Genomic DNA, 16,672 nt, shown 5'->3' with positions numbered 1-16,672 from the left:
GCTTTTAACCATGAATCAGGACACATCTAAGGGTAATCTTAAATACTGTGTCTTAGAATAATCAAGAGGTAATACAGATAATTACTTTCTAATAGAAATCACAAATATTATAAATATGTGAACCATAACAATGATTAGAGATTGCAAGTCTGGATATCTGATGAGATGCTCATTTTTCTAAAAGTAGAGTATGTGTTGAATTCTTCATTTGCCTTGCTGACAATTTCATCTCTAAGAATAGTGAGCAAAAGCAAAAGAGACTCCTTCTTTGGATTTAATGTTGATTAACAAATAAAAACTGTCTGGAGAAATGGTGTTCAGAGGACCTGCAACTGAGATCTCTCAACTGATGTCAGTTTCCTCTGAGATCTCACAAGGAACCAGATAGTGCAGCCGGGTCCCTAAAGTGACTGAATCATTTCTATTTTCTTTAGCAGTCGAGGAGAGTTCTCATTTCTCCACCTTGTGGATTACACTTGATGGTGCCACTTTTTATTTTATTTTATTTATTTTTTTATATAAAAAGTGATGTATTTTTTGTAATTGTTATTTTTTAAATAGTTTATTGTCACATTGGTTTCCATATAACACCCAGTGTTCTTCCCCACAAGTGCCCTCCTCCATCACCACCACCTCTTTTCTCCCCTCCCCTTTCCCCTTCAACCCTCAGTTCGTTTTCAGTATTCAATAGTTTCTCAAGTTTTGCATCCCTCTCTCTCCCCAACTCTCTTTCCCTCTTCCCCTCCCCCTGGTCCTCCATTAGGTTTCTTCTGTTTTCCTGTTAGACCTATGAGTGCAAACATATGGTATGTATCCTTCTCTGCCTGACTTACTTCACTTAGGATGACACCCTCGAGGTCCATCCACTTTCCTACAAATGGCCAGACGTGCAAATCCCGAATCCCGGGTGCCAACAAGATGGTGTCACTTTTTAAATTGTCTTGGAGCATCTGGGTGGCTCAGTCGGTTAAGCATCCAACTCTGGATTTAGTCTCAGGTCATGATTTCAGTTTGTGAGTTCAAAACCCAATGGTGGGCTCTGAGCTAACAGTGCCTCGAATCCTCTGTCTCCTCTCTCATTGCCCCTCTCCATTCACCCACACACACACACACCTCTCTCTTTCTCAAGATAAATACACTTTAAAAAAAATATCTTTTGAATCTGAAGAGTATTAACCATATCTCATTGGTTTTAACATAATTTTTTGATTACTAAAGAAAACATTTTTTCAAATGTTTGTTAACCATTTGGCTTTCTAATTCTGGAATTGCCTAAATCTTTTGCTAATTTTTAGTTCAGTTGTCTTTTTCTTTTTTATTGCATTGCTTAGATTTGTTAAAAGTATCCTCTGTTGACTACATCTTTTAACTTTTAAAATAATATTTTAATCATAGACGATTTCAAGAACATTAATGATCCATCTTTTAATTCCTTCAATAGATATTTATTGAACACCTACCCTGTATCATGGCTCATTAATTTGTACCTTGTCAACGAATTCTCTCAACAAAAATGTTATATAGAGGAGGTGCCTCTCCTCTGCCTTTTTAAAAGAAAATGTGAAAACTATAAACTATCAATAGAACTCCCCTATAACCCAGCAATAGCACTGCTAGGGATTTATCCAAGGGATACAGAAGTGCTGACACATAGGGGCACATGTACCCCAATGTTCATAGCAGCAATGTCAACAATAGCCAAATCATGGAAAGAGCCTAAATGTCCATCACCTGATGAGTGGATCAAGAAGATGTGGTATATATACACAATGGAGTACTACATGACAATGAGAAAGAGTGAAATCTGGCCATTTGTAGCAAGGTGGATGGACTTCGAGGGTGTCATGCTAAGCGAAATAAGTCAGGTGGAGGACAGATACCATATGTTTGCACTCACAGGTCTAACAGGAGAAACCTAATGGAGGACTATGGGGAGTGGAAGGGGGAAAGAGAGTTGGGGAAAGAGAGGGACGCAAAACCTGAGAGACTATTGAATACTGACTATGAACCGACTATGAACCGAGGGTTGAAGGGGGAGGGGGGAGGGAGGTAGTGGTAACGAAGAGGGGCACTTGTGGGGAAGAGTACTGGGTGTTATATGGAAACCAGTTTGATAATAAACTATTTAAAAAGGCAGAAGTATTATTATTTAACATTTACATCTTTACTTCATCTAACATTTATTTTTATGTCTAACCATTGGGCCACTCTCATGTATTGAATAGTTGATCCTTTCCCAATTAATGTGAAATGTTATTATTGTTTATCTCTCTCACACACACACACACACTTTTAAAAACATTTCTGTTGTTTTATATATATTTGTATACACATATGTATCTACTATACATATTTATAATACTTGCATATGTATACATATTTTATATAATGCATTATATATGTGTAATAAATATATATCAAATGTGTATAATTTATATTTCAAAGCATACAAGCTTCTGGGCTCTCTATTCTTTTCCACTGGCCTATTTCTTTATCCCTGCAATAGTACTACAGTATCTTAATTATGTTTTTATACTAAATCTGATATCTCTAGGCAGTTTGGCTCACCTCATTTTTCTTGTTGTAATTGGTGGTGTTTTGTTTTTAATTATTGCTTTTCTTCTTTTTTGCTTGTTGATATAACACTCAGGATCGACTTGTCATGTTCCATAAAAATACATTAGAATTTTTATTGAAATTGTTAAAATGTCTTGAATTTTAGATTATTTTAGGAATAATGGCTCTTTGAGATATTGGATTTTTCCATTAATAAATATTTTATTAATAAATGCTTATTTTAAATGTTTTATGTATCTCCATAAGCAATTTTTTAAATAATGTCCTTCAGGCCTCTTCACTCCCCTGCCTCACCTCGACTTCAGAGGCCCCTGAGCTCCTCACTCCCTGTGCCCTGGACGCCAGGGAGCCACACCCCAGCAGTGGTGGCCCGGCCCGGCCCTCCAGGCCGGGAAGGAACACACTCAGACTTCCCTCTGCTTTGTCTGGAGGCCTGTAGCTGCCCAGCTCACCTGTGCCCAAGGTTCCCAGTGGCAGGGGGGCGTGGTGGGGGGAGCAGGGGTGCGGCTGTGGTGTCTTGCTCTGGAATAAAGCAGCTGCCTGCTCCGCCCGCCTCCCCATCCTCTCCACTCTCACTGCTGCTCATCCCGCCCGCGGTGCTTTGGCCAGGGGAGAGCCAAGCTGCTCGGTCTCTTCTCTTTCTCTCTCTCTCACTCTGTCTCTTTTTCCATAAACTTTCTCCTAGACAGTTTTACATTTACAGAACTCTCGCAAAAATGATACAGGGAGCTCCCATGTATCACACACCCAGCTTCTCCGTCAGCACCGTCCATTAGGATGGACACTTCTTACAACCAAAGAACCAGGATCCAGGAGCACCTGGGTGGCTCAGTTGGTTAAGCCTCTGACTTCGGCTCAGGTCAGATCTCACATTCGTGGGTTCAAACCCCGCATCAGGCTCTGTGCTGACAGCTAGCTCAGAGCCTAGAGCCTGCTTCCGGTTCTGTGTCTCCTTCTCTCTCTGCCCCTCCTCCTCTCATGCTCTGTCTCTGTCTGTATCAAAAATAAATACAACATTAAAAAAAATTTATTTCAACAAATTCTATGACTACATGCTGATGGCTTCCAAACTTTTCTCTCCAAGCCAGATCTCTCCCCTAAAGGCCACACTCGGATTTAGGATAGCCATGACATTTCCACTCTGATGTGTGGAATACACTTAAAATAGCCAAAATGGAATTCCTGATTTTTCCCTCCCCATTTCGTTCTGCTACTTCTCCAGTCTTACTGATTTCTATTAATTCACCTAGTTGCTCTGGGGGGAAAAAATGGAATTTCTCTTCATTCAGTAAATATTTATTGAACATATACTATGTAGTAGGTATTCTTCATGTACCTGTAAGGTAAATAGCAAAGAAAACAAGCAGATGAAAATCTTTGTCCTTGTGACGTTGATATCCTAGTGATATCTGAAGGCTGTTTCTCCTATTGAATCCATTAACGAGTCCTAGCAATTTTACCAAAACTATGTATCTTGAATCTATATTCGTTTCTCCAGCTTGTCTGTCAGCATCCCAGCCTTTGCTGCCATCACCTCTGTCTTGAACCACAGAAATACTGTCCCATACAGTTTCCATGCTTATATCTCTTTACCCTACTTTCTACCTAAAAACCAAAGTAAATTTTAAAGATGTTTATCCTAGCAATTCTTTCTTTAGCTTTTACAGTAAATGCAAACATTTTTATGGCTTATTCCGACTTTTATGAGCTTCCTACTGCCTACCTTCCAGCCCCAGCCTGGATTGTTTCCCTTCTCACTCATCAGATCTCTGCATATTGGCCTTTCTGTTTCTAGAACACAATAAATTTCTTCCCATCAGAGGGAGTTTGCATTTGGTAACTTCCCAGTGCCGTTTTTCTCATGAGGCCCACTCCTGTTATGTTCAGTTTATGTTCACCTCATATATCATCTTCTCAGAGATCAATCTCCCTAAATCGTTTATCCAGCTATAGCCCATTATATCACCGTATTTATTTCCTTTAGAGTCTCCATCACAAGTTGAAAATACATTTTATGCTATTTTGTTACTTTTATCATACATTTTCTACACTGAAACATAAAGTTCACGAAGGCAATGATTTAGCCTTCCTTATTCACTACGTATATCCCCTGTTCTTAGCAGAAATACGGCATAGATGTGTAGCTATACGATCATTCTATATTTACAGAGGGCAGCAAGGCTTTTGGCAACACCTTTTATGATACTTCTCCTAAGAAGATGTGTCTTCTTTTTGACAACATGAAAAAAAAAGTATAATATAGCTAGAGTTATAGCTCATGACAACAATAATCCTTAAAATAAGTGATTAATGTATAGTTGGGAACCAATGGTTGGATCTGTACTAGTGGGTTACAGCGATCTGCTCTTGATATAGTTCATTTCAGTGCTTTCCTAATGATTTGGATAAGACTATAAAATAATATATATCTTAAAATTTATTAAAATTTTAAATTCTTAAAATTTTCAGTTAAAAATAAGAGAATAAAGGTCATATATAGAATCTAGTCATGAATTTGGATTTCCAGAATATGGGCTAAATCTCAGTATCCAGATGAAATATAATAGATATAAATATTAAATCATATATACAGAACACTATAAAACAAATTGCAAAATAGAAAATGGAAGAGTTATACTTTAGCAAAAATGTAGCCTCCAAAAGGCTTAGAGATTTTAATTGATTGTAATTTAATGTGAATCAACAGTGCAATATAGCTATCAGAAAAAAACTAATATGATTTAGCATCTTTTCATCAACAAATAAGTTCTAAAACTGGGGTGACTGGGTGGCTCAGTCAGTTAAGTGGCCAACTCTTGATTTCAGCTCAGGCCATGATCCCACAGTTTGTGAGTTTGAGCCCCACACTGAGCCCTGTGCTCACTTGCTTCAGATCCTCTATCTCCCTCTCTCTGCCTCTCCCTCACTGGTGCTTGTGTGCTCTCTTTCTCTCTCTGGAAAATAAATAAACGTTAAAGAAATTTAAAAAAAAAGAATAAGTTCTAAAACTCATTTTCAACCTTCTCTGTCACTCAAAATTATTTTCTAAACTGTATATATTTTAATACAGTACATCTTGAAATTCAGAATTAGTAGTTCTGGTGTGCACCTCAATTGTGAGTGTGTGTGTGTAAGTTCCCCGTCTGTGTAAGTTCCACTTTTGAAAACCTATTGAAATAAAACATGCACATACATTTAGGTCCACTAATTAGACTTCCAGCAATTTATGATGTGCTCTATATGTGCACATGCATAAAAGTCCACGAGTAAGGTTTTTCTGCAGCTTGACTTGCAATGGCAAAAGCTGGAACCAACCTGATGTCTGTGAGCAGAGAATGTTTAAAGCTGTTTAAAGCAGTAAGTCGGCTGCATATAGGTTTTGGTATGGACAATACCCAAGATAAGTGAAAAAGACAAATTTCAAATGAGTATGTATATTGTCCCATTTATGTGGAGAAAAAAAGATAGTTTGAGCCATATGTTTGTGTAGTCATAGAAAAGTTTTCAAAAATGTTTCATGAGAATGTTAATAGTAGTTACTTCCAGAAAGTGAGACTGGGGCCAAGGCACGAAGAGGACAGTTTTATAGTCCATTTTATTTCTTTTCCAACTCTTCAGCAGGAATAAGTATTTTATTAATTTCTAAATAAAACCCAACCAATTAAAAATATTGCTAGATTGATCAGCAATCAATCAGAGTCAGGCTGAGACCCTCTTGAGGGTCAGGAGGTGCTGATGGGGTATATTTAATTCCTGTTTGTTAGAAGTTATTGAGTTCATGCAAGTTTCAGGGAGTTGGCTCATCCTGGCTCTCAGTGTGCCTGAAGGGCTACAATGATAATGTTTTGTCCATTACATATTTAGCAGAGAATCTAAAGAGTAACACGACTTGAAGCTATGCCATATGAAAAACTCATAACAACAACAGGGTATTATAGCAAGGTAAAGGTAAGAAGACTTTGAAATCCATGCCATCAGATCTTTAAAGAGCTATGATGCAAAAGACTTGTTCTGAAGATCCTGGAGGGACAGAGCTACAGCCTGGGAGTAGGAGCTACAGAGATAAAAGCTTTCTTTCAAACACAAAATGAGAGATGCTCTCTCACAGTGTTATCTTGAAAGGAACTGGACTTTGTTGAGAGGGAGGAATTTGGACTTTCTCGATGACACAGACATTCAAATACATGGAGAGTGACCATTTGACTAAGCTATTATAAAAGGAGTGTAAGCCTTGGGTGAGAAGTTCACCTACAAGACTTTTAATGCCCAATTCTTAGATCCTCTAATAGATTTTTTATATAAGGCAGAGAAATGTGGCCTGAATGATAGTATTTCTGAAGTAGTATAGCTGCTTGAACTCAACCTGTTGGAAGGATAAGGCTAGTCTCTATGACTTATTGGTTATTCTATTTCAACAAGTGACATGGAGGGATATTCTAAAATAAACATTTTAAATTTGCATAAAGCACAGAAAGGAGAAAGATAGAATTCAATATGTTGGTAATTTGGACTCATGTTTGAAACCTCATAAACTAAAATTTAACAAGGGTAAATATAAAGTCAGGACCTTAGGTTAAATATGTACACAGGTGGATAGGAAAAACATTGCTTATCAAAAGCACCTCGAACATCAGGAATTGAGAGGGACATTTGTTATCTAGTTCAATGAGTTCAAACACTGGTCCATGAAAGTGTTTTCATGGTCTGTCCTGAAATTAGGTCAGTAATAGTTAGCTTTTTTCATAAAGTAAAATTTTTTCAACTTTGTATGAGAAATTGATGTACTTCTTGCTTGTTTGATATTCATCAAAAGCCTTTGACTTATGAAATAATAATGGAAGTAGATAATATTTTTATATGGTAATTCTTCACTTGGAAAAATAAAATTTTCTCAACCTCATGTCAGTTACATCCCTTTCCCCACTTTCAAAAATATTTGTAGTCTGAAAAATCCAGAAAACTAAAACTACTAATTTAGGTGACTGAACTATATGTCAGCAGCATGACACGGGGGCCAGATTACGGCTTTAATATGATTATGATCCTTAGTTGACCTGGGGCTGCCCATATCTAAATTTCCATGTTGGATTCAGGCCCTGCAGTTTAGGGGCTAAGCAGAAGAAGAATGAATTGTTTTAAGTGCAGTGAACTATTACCTAATCACCAGATATATTTAAGCAAAAGCCAAAAAGACTGTGCCTTGTCAAAGATGTTAAAAGTAGAATTTCAAATTGGGGTGGAAGAAGTATTGGATGTCTTAAGTGTTCTTCTTATAAATGAGATTCTTTAATTAATAAAAATATGGTGAAAACCTAGGGTATTTTCCCTATGGTGAGTACACTCACATTCAAGTAGGCAGACTCTCACAAGTGCTTAGATTTTCCAAAATCAAGATAAGTTTTCTAATCAATGTCATATCTGAACCAATATCAAATATAGCTTTGTTATATCTTCTGTTTATGCCTCTCACCAAATACGATTATCCTATGTGATGACTTGACAGAGCTAAAACTGCTTGCAAATATATCTAGTATATTTTCAGTGATGTGCTTAGGGATATATTTTCATAGTTTACTTATTGTAAATCTGTAGTTACTTTATAAAAGGGTTGTATATTGAGTGTGTTAAAGTCAAGTTTGCCTCAGACACAGAAGCTTGGGAAGTATAAAAAGAACAAGTTACCTGGGGAGAGTGTGCTCTTGACATGATCTGTATTCATATTAAAACATGGAAAAATACAACCTACAAGGGTAAGAATTTCAGGTCCACTGAGTTTTCCTAAAAATAATGCCTGACATGCAGTAGGCGCTTAGTAAATTTTTGTGAAGTGAATGATTACATCTGCACAAACTTATTTTGTGTTGTAGACATTGGGAGATGGACACCAAAAAGCAGCACTATTCTTCATCCTTTTTGTTCTCTGGGAGGTTTAGAAACTCTCCGTTTCTAAACAAAGTGATATTTACAATACAGTAGTTACAATGATACTCCAAACAGAAAAGCAAAGTAAAAAATCAAAACCCCCACTTCTATTTCATGTAATTAGACTTATGCAGAAATTAGAAGGTTAGGTACCAACTAGTTAATCACCTAATTTCACAGATATCTGAAGTGGCAATTGTAATATAGCAGCTTATCTATGATACATTCAAGATACATGATACAATTTATTACTTGCCCATAAGCTAATAATTGCATATGTTAAAAAAATAAATTGTGTAAAAAAATAAATAAAAAATGATTCTCCCACCAATAAATAAATAAATAAATAAACAAAGTGATAAAAGGTCCCCATATGACACTGTCTCCCTGAAGTACAAGTCATTTTAAGTAACTAACCTTATCTCTCTCTGTATGGACAAGACTGTTTTGTTGTAATAGCAGCTAGTTCTGATTAAGTTATAATGTGTTACTGTATTTAGTACACACTTCAGTACACACTCTTTAGTACACACACTATGGGGCTATGTCTTTTTTATTTAAGTTTATCTATTTATTTTGAGAAAGAGAGAGAGAGCTTGCAGTCTGCATGCACACAACTGGGAGGGACAGAGAGAGAGAGAGAGAGAGAGAGAGAGAGAGAGCGGGGGGGGGGGGGGGGAGGATCTCAAGCAGGCTCTGTGCTGTCAGAGCACAGCCCAGTGCAAGAAAGATCCGAACCGACACTGTGAGATCATGACCTGAGCCAAAATCAAGAGTCCGATTCTTAATGGACTGAGCCACCAGGCACCTTGGGGCTATCTCTTTCATATGGAAAAATATATCCTGTTTTTGTATAGGAGTTTTGTTTGTTCTTGTGATCAAGGAGCTGTGAGATCTATGAATTGAAAGCACTTAATTTTCTCAGAATCGTGCTCTGGGGAAGCAAATATGTTTTCTTTCATTTCTACAGATGATGATGATGGATGTTTTGTTTGCAACTAAAAAATATAGGACTCAAATAGTCAATTTGAAATAATCATATTCTTTAAGAATCCCAGAGTGTACCTATGAGTGTTGTGACAGACAGGCCTTTTACAATTATGCCTAATTTATTTTTATCTTAAGAGAATAGCAAAAATACTCTAAGATTTTGGAAACCAAAAGTCATCTAAGACTACAAAAAGGCTAATATGAAGTGATCATTTTTTTAAAGAAGCTGATTATGATTGGATGGTTGATTCTCAAGACTGTCTAGGATGATTTCAGACTGGAAGCCTAGGGTCAGTCTCTTCCTGGCGGCGCCATGATATTTATGTGGGGACCCTGTGCTTGAGTGCAGCTGTGAACACAGCTGTGTTTCCAAGCTGGAAGTTAAGCTCTCTGTTACTGTACTACCATTGATCTGCATCCTGTCCCAACTGTGCATTCAGACCCTCCCTTTCACTCACTCCAAGGATCTCTTCCCTCGATAAATGTTTGTTGACCACCTACTTGGAGAACCCATGAGGCTAGGGTGAACCAGGGGCAGGAAGTGGGGATTTACGGGGTACTCGCTAGAGCAATTCTGAGGAATAAGGTCTGGGTTTGTCAAGAAAGGGCTTTATCTAGGAAAATCTAGATATCGTGTCCTAGAACAAGAGAGAAGTTGTGGAAAAGAAGTCATAAACATTAAATTCAAGTGGGGAAGTGAGGTTACAAATTAGATAATGACTTAAAAGTAAGTAGCCAGGACTAAGTGTGATTTAATATGCAGTCTGAGGCAAGAATTTCCAAATTAATGACAAACCAGAGAGACTATGCTGGAGCCCTCATTTATACTCATGGCGTGTGCCGTAATAGTAAGCATGTTAGCATAAATGCTCTGTGGCAGCCTGGGCAATGTTCTAGTTATAGAGGCAAAGATGGAGCTTTGCTTACATTGTTCCCAATGAGAAGGGAAAATATATTATCCAGGTAAAAATGAAGTAGTGTTAAAGAGGAACAGGTTGAAATGTCATGGAAGTTAGAGATTCATGTCAGTTAAGGGATTCAGGGAGAGCTCTCAGAAAAGTGACATATTCCATAAGCCTTAAACAATAAACACGATTTGGACATTTGGGAAAATATGAAAAGGGCATTCTAGGTAAAGGAGATGGAAAGGCAAGAAAATTTTAAAAGTGACTAACCGAATTTGTGTAAGCTGTATCATTTCATAACAGGAAAGCTCTTGGTATTTGGGGTGGAATAATTCTTTGTTGTGTGAGACACAATGGTGGGGATCTACATGCCAGAAAATTCGGAATCTAGGGCACTAAACACACAACCACCACCTCCCAGCTCAGCCTCTGTGATAACCAAAAATGCCTCCACACATTTCCAGGTTCCTCCTCGGAGAACTGCCCCATTTGAGAACAAATGGGAGGCCATGGGCTGCAGAAAAGGAAGAGACTGGATGCCCAGTTGAAACACAGGACTTAGCCCTTACTGCCAAGAGAAGGAATTTAGATTTAGAATTTGGTAGAGGATGGCAAGTCATCATAGGTTTTGAGGAGAAGTGTGACATTATCACAGCTGTGCTTCCAGAGAACTAATCTGGAAACGTGTGTGTCAGCTGAATGGAAAATGTGATAGGCAGGACCCGTTAAAAGATTATAAAATATTATGTACAAAAGTCAGAATTTGAATAAGGGACATAGAAATAAAATTTTATAAGATGGGACAAATTGTAAATAGACTAGATACATTGACTAGAAATTGAAAACACATTAGCTTACAGTAATTGATGGAGGCAAAAGAGGACGAATTTGAGGGTTTAGTCTGGCACCTGGAAAGATGGTGGTTCTATTAGAAGAAACTGGAAATACAATGAAAGAGGAGTCACCTGAGCACAGAATTAATATATGTAAAGCAGTACGGAAATATTAAGGTAGTGCTTTAAATATATTTAAGTTACTCTCAAAATCAAGTTGAGATGATAGCAAACACGTTCAAGAACTTGCAATATAATAGCTAGATGTGGTGACCATTCATATAGAGGTGATGGTTAGAACAGTTTCAAGTAGGACCCATTTGCTAAAGAGCAAGAGAAAATTAAAAGGGTCAAGGGCAGAACCTTAAGAAAAGTCATCGAGGAGAGAAGAGGAACATGGGAAAGAACAAACATCAACGAAAGAGGAGAGTCGGGAATGTGTGGGTTGGTGGAAGCCTAACAAATGGAGCATGTCAGCCTGGTGGAGAGCAACGCCACAGGCTCCAGAGAGGTACTGGTAAGTATCCAGTGGAGTCAGAAATTAGGAAGTCAGTGATGATCTTAACGAATGAGGTTCTGGTGGTGTTCTAGAGAAGGAGGGAGTGGGGCTTAATTGTAGAAAAAAAAACACCAGGGGACCCCACTTTGCAGACTTTTACCACAGAATCCTACTATACCTTTTAGTACCAGTTATTTTTCAGTATTGCTTTTCATCTCCAGAATCTACGCTGTTCATCAAGTTTTTAAGCTATTTAGCAGTGTTTTCTAAAGTCTGTCTTTTTTCAGTTAGGTCAGGCTCATGAATCTAAATATTAATAGGACCTATCACAGATTTTGATAAGTAATAAATAAGATACTCTGAATTTGCTGGTGATTAACACAGACATGAATCTTAAGCACATGGATTGAAAATAGAGAGAGACTTAAAACTTTAGATATCACTTCAATTCAGAAGGTATTATTAGTGCTGAAAAATATTTGGTTCATCATATTACTTTTAAATGTCATTTTAACAAAATAGTTTATTGTCAAATTGGTTTCCATATAACACCCAATGTTTTTCCCCACAAATGCCCTCCTCCATCACCACCACCTCCCTTCCTCCTCCCCTCCCCTTTCAACCCTCAGTTCATTTTCAGTGTTCAATAGTCTCTCAGGTTTTGTGTCCCTTTCTCTCCTCAACTCTCTTTCCCTCTTCCCTTCCCCATGCTCCTCCATTAGGTTTCTCCTGTAAATGTCATTTTAAATGTGAGTCTAAAATGAAATATCTACCAGTACCAGGATATTTAACCAAATGAAGAACATCTATGACTGTTTCTCTTAAGAACTTTGCCTTGAGGATTAAGCGAAAAATATCTATAACCAGAAATCCTGAAAGCTTCTGTACCCTGTCATAACAACCTCACTGACCAAAACACCTCATACAAATCTAAGCAATCATTTATCCTGTTCTTGTGCTATGGCCAAGGTTGCAATCATAGTTGTCTAACTAAAAGCACTGAGCTCTCATTTTATGTGTTGTAAGTGACATTTCCGCTCACCCTTATATTCCAATTTAGTTTCAGAGGGGGCATTCTCTTCAAAGGGAGAGCATTCTAATTCCAGATTCACACTGAAACAGAAGCTTGGAACCGGCTGGTGACTCCCAGTCTCTTGGAATATAAACTTAGTAGAGCAATGATCGGGGAATCAATTTTAAAAGAGCAATGGTGAGAGAGAGGGATACAAAACTTGAGAGACTATTGAGTGCTGAAAATGAACTGAGAGTTGAAGGGGAAGGGGGAGGGGGGAAAGAGGTGGTGGTGATGGTGGAGGGCACTTGTGGGGAAGAGCACTGGGTGTTGTATGGAAAACAACTTGACAATAAAATATTGAAAAAAAAATAAAATAAAAGAGCAATGGTGGAGAGGGTGCCTGGGTAGCTTAGTCAGTTAAGCATCTGACTTCGGCTCAGGTCATGATCTCACCCTTCATGACATGTCAGCCCCATGTCAGGTTCTGTGCTGACAGTTCTGAAAATAAATAAACATAAAAAAAGAGTAATGGAATATTCTTAAGAATAAATGTAAAAAATATATAGATATAGACCAACAATCGTTATTTTGTTTTAATCTTATAGTTTCTGTTCTAAAGCTGCCTTTGCTGTCAGTATTTAATAAAATAAAATACTGTATCACTTGGGTCACATAGGGAGAATGGGACAAGGAGACTTAGGAATAATTTGAGCAGACATACCATTATCACATGTACTCAGTATAAAATGCAGTGTGCAGAGGAAACCAGACCAAGAAGAGTGAAACAGGACTGTGTTGAGATCCAGAAGCTGTAAAATCATTTCTCCATGACATAGAATGAACTAGGCTGGAGAATTTATGAGAATCAAAATTTGTGTTTGTTGTTAGGTATCAAGGTATCAATATGACATTGCATAGTTTATAGTTTCACAAGAAAATTTAACCTTTGTTTTGGCCTACTCTTTTAAAGAAAATCAATCATTGTACTTAGGCCACAACAAAATTCTCTTCTTTTCCTAGTGGAAGATAATGTAAGTTAAATACCTCACAAATACACATAACTTCTTTGTTTTTTCAATCCCTGCTCTTTGAAAGCTGCATTCAAGTCCTGAATCTACTTCTGAATATATGCACATCATCTGAACATGAACACACATTCTGCGCAAGGAACACATGTGTGTATTTGGTAACAAAGTCCATGGAGGAAGAGTTGGCCATCTCTCATGCATCTGTGATATGTCAAGTGCTTTAGCAGGGTTATACTTAAATCTCGCAACAGTCTTGCAACATGAGAATTATTAGACTATTTTTATATATAAGAAGAAATTCAGAGATGTTAAGTGAGTTGCCGAAGGTTAAGAAACCAAAAAATAAATTCTTTAGAATTTGGATACTAATATTCTTCTTGATTTTGGAGGCATTAGTTCAAGAGCCACGGTTTTATTTACTCATATTTGTATAATTCTACAAAGGGCATAGGCTTTTTCTCTTCTATTTCTCCTTGCCGTACAAAAGGTGATAAAGAAAATCTCCCAGGAGCCTTTCTCCTCGACATTGAGTTTATAATGCTTTTTGACCCTTATGTACTTAGAACTTACTATTTCAGATATGTAGGCTTTGCCTCACTCACAAAGATAGCAATATTATTGGACATTTATGTATCACTTTATTATTAAAAGAAGCTTTGTAATGTCTTTAAACTATCACACTCGGTAAGACTGGACCCCAAAGAGGCTGAATGAGTTTTGTAAATACACAGAAAACTAGAAGACACTGGAATATATTTCTTGCCCTCTAAAATCACTCAACTGATGTCTTTGCTATTTATTAGGGTGGGTAAAAAATAGTGAATCAGTTTGTTAATTATGTATTTTTGGTATAATGTTTTTAAAATTGTAATAGTCAAACTTTTGCTTAAAATAAGAGGATCATTATGGTGCCTGGGTGACTCAGTCGGTTAAGTGTCCAATTCTTGATTTCCACTCAGGTCATGATCTCATGATAGTGAGATCGACCCTTGTGTCAAGCTCAGCACTGAGCATGGAGTCTGCTTGGGATTCTCTCTCTTTATTTGTGCCCTTCTCCCGCACTTGCACTCTCTCTCTCTCTCTCTCTCCTAAAATAAATAAATAAACTTAAAAAAATAAAATAAAAGGATCATTTCTATGGGTAGGTAGATGGGTGTGTATGAAAGCATATACTTAAGATAATATAGCAGCAGAGCCCTTTGACCCATATGTGGGTGATGCTGGAGAGAACGTTTGTTTATAATATTGAAGTATTTCAAGCTGTGTGTCCTATTTTCTTAAAAAATATTCCCATATATTAAAATTGCCTGCATAAGATCCATGGCAATATACTTAATTTTTAAAAGAATTTATCACAAAATGAAACAAAACATACTTTTTGAGAACATTGTCTTTTTTATCAGACAATAAAATTATGTGCCTTCATGTACTTATCTTTAGGTATTTATTCTAGGTGAATTCAGAGTAAATTTAAGGTTTAATCTTAGTAACTCTATTAGTCTTGGTGTTTATTAAATTTGCTTCTTCTTTCAACTTTGTTATTATTACTTACTCTGTATCCATGCTAACTTTGTATGTTTTCCTGTTATGTTGAGTCATTTTAAATTATTTTTCTAATCTGACAAATGAACGATTAAATAATAAATATCTCCCAAAGGTTTAGCTCCATTCCTAGGTGACATAGGCACCCAAAGAAGTGTATACCTATTGTCCCTCATGTATAAATGCTGTTGAGTATTTGTGGTGGGGATGTTGAAGATATTTAATTGATGCTGGTAGAATGTGGGAGCCAGAGAAGTTGCCTAAATATGTAAACATCCAAAGCATAAGTCTGGAAGAAACTGTGGCAAACTATAAAATGCTTGCTTTAAGACCTTCATATTTATATTTTAAAACATTCTGAAGTCACCCCTTCCCACTAACAAATAAACAAACAAACAGACAAAAGGTGAGGGGAGGGAAGGGAAGAGAAGGAAAGGAAAGGGAGGGAAGGGAAGGGAAGGGGAGAGAAGGGAAGGGGAGGGGAGGGAAGGGAAGGGAAGAGAGGACCTGTAACCACTTTTCAGTGGAATATTTGATTTCTATTGATGTTTCTTTTTTTCCCTTTCCTCTACAACCCTCATAGTCTGCCAAAAGTATCATTTCATTTTCCAAGAAGTATTTTGTAGAAAGAGATATTTTGTGGATAATACAATGGTGAGGTGAACCATTTTAAGGAAAGAGTCTTTGGTCTCCAGATAGGTCTGATACCAATCTGAGCATATGGGAAAGGAGATTGTAATGTGAGCAAGCCCAGAGGAAGGGAGGCAAAAATCTAAGGGACTTATCACAGCTTATGAGTGCAAAACTGCCTGTCAGCATTCCAGGAAAAATTCATGGTTGTTTTCTTAAGCTACGTGTCTGTGACCTGGGAGGAAAGTGGCTCTAGACAATGATGTTGATAAGTTAATAAAGAGATGACAGCCATCTTCCTATTGAAACTCCTATTTCTCTGTGCTTAGTACACTGTCAACTACCAATAAATAATTATTATGATTCTCATTTTTGCCAGCTGTTTACTATAAATCATGAAAGGCAAAGACAAAGATTTGAAAGCTGTTATAAATAAAAGTATAACTGAGGTGAGATCATTTGTTGCAGTTTATAGTTTCTTAAAAAAAGTTTTCATAACAATAGTTACTAGAAAGATCTTCTTGGGAGGCATGGCTTTTAAGTTACAGTGTATGTGTCTTGGGTACTTTTTTAAATGTTTATTTATTTTGGGGAGAGAGCGTATGAGAGAATGGAAGTGGTAGAGGGAAAAAGAGAGAGGAAGACAGAGGATCTGAAGCAGACTCTGTGCTGATAATGGAGACCCTGACGCGGGGCTTGAACTCATGAACCGTGAGATCATGACCTGAGAC

General features: G+C 37.3%; 1 protein-coding gene across 2 annotated transcripts in view; it reads left to right on the top strand.

The window, feature by feature from the left end:
• The window catches only part of CTNNA3 (catenin alpha 3), a 1,635,386-nt gene that overhangs the window by 1,016,116 nt on the left and 602,598 nt on the right, over nt 1–16,672 (top strand). The gene's annotated exons all lie outside the window — the stretch shown is intronic.

The sequence above is a fragment of the Suricata suricatta genome, chromosome 2 (genome assembly GCF_006229205.1).
Source record: "Suricata suricatta isolate VVHF042 chromosome 2, meerkat_22Aug2017_6uvM2_HiC, whole genome shotgun sequence".
NCBI lineage: Eukaryota > Metazoa > Chordata > Mammalia > Carnivora > Herpestidae > Suricata > Suricata suricatta.
Note: the sequence above shows the minus strand (reverse complement) of the source record. Positions and strands in the feature narration are given on the sequence as shown.